Here is a 1422-nt window from a genome sequence, read left to right as displayed (position 1 = left end):
GTTGATAACTGTCGTAATTGTGCAGAAAAAAATAAATTTGAGTTTGTTCTAACTGTCGCAAAATATATTTAGAGGCGGTTGTGAACCGCCGCAAAAGTTGGCGACGGTTGGAACGACGGTTTTGTGAACCGTCGCAAACTAGCCTCGCGACGCACGAATCTGCGACAGTTGCAGAACCGTCGCAAACATCAAACTGCAGCAGTTACAACCGCCGCAAACCCTTTTTTTAACCGCCGCAAAACGTTTTTTTTCTTGTAGTGATTATTTTAAAGAAATTAAATTGAGTTGAATTTTTGTTGATTTATAAAATACCAATAATTATATGCTACTGATTATATTTAATGTTTAAAACAGCTTAAAATTTACAGCATTTTACTATGTCTTGTTTTTAGAAAACTGAAAACAGTTTGTTGTTATGTTGGTTTAGGGGGCTGGTGTAAATATTGAATCCTAAGGGTATTGGGATATTTATTTGAAATGATTGATTTTTTTTATTATTATGATATTATGAACTCATTAGAGTTTGACTTGATCTTAGAGTTTTAGAGTTTAAGAACTCTCTAGTGATTTACAATAGTACTCATGATAAAATGTATATTAATTGAGAAAGAGAAGTAAAAAGAAGGAAAAAAAACAAAGTTTTAAAAATAATTCCAAACAGTGAAATTGTTTTTGAAAAGTTATCTAAATTTGGTTTCTATAATTGATGTGTTTTACAAGTAGATTTTATTTATTTATTATGAATTAACCTAACAAAATGGTATGCATTAGATCGGTATGTGTAGAGTGCATCATGTAGATTGATATGTGTAGAGTGACTCATGTAGATTGGTATGTGTATAGAAACTAAAATTTATTTTATCAATTCTTTTATTAATTATAAAATTGCAGTTTTTATGTGAGACTCAATTTTTAAGATTAGAACAGAACTCCAAAATCTTTAAAATTGATGGTGTGTTATGTTTTGGACCAATTTTGTGGCTTGATAGAAACTGAGGAATGTATCTATAAGCATGTTAAGTAGTTAGTGTGAGAGGAGGCTACTATTTTGTAGATTTATGAATTAGTGTAATTCATTATCATTATCATATGTCTTATGTTTTGTGTCATGTGCACTACTTTAATGTATATAGATATACAATTTTTTTTGTAAGTTTGATAAAATAAGAAAATAAATTGGAACTATTTTGGAAGTGTTAATTAATTGTAAAATTTTCTATCTATCTATATATATAGTTTAAATTTTATTTCAAAATATAAGTTGAAAATAATAATTTTTACAATGATGAACTATTTAAAAATGTGTTTTTGATGATTAAAATATGAATGAATTTTTAGAAGTCTTATAGATTTTAAAAATATCCATGATTTATTTTATTTGTATTGTATTTAGAAACGTGATTTATCTTAGTTGTTTTTATT

This window comes from Cicer arietinum, chromosome 1 (assembly GCF_000331145.2).
Source record: "Cicer arietinum cultivar CDC Frontier isolate Library 1 chromosome 1, Cicar.CDCFrontier_v2.0, whole genome shotgun sequence".
NCBI lineage: Eukaryota > Viridiplantae > Streptophyta > Magnoliopsida > Fabales > Fabaceae > Cicer > Cicer arietinum.
The sequence above is the reverse complement of the archived record's forward strand: the minus strand, read 5'-3'. Positions refer to the sequence as shown.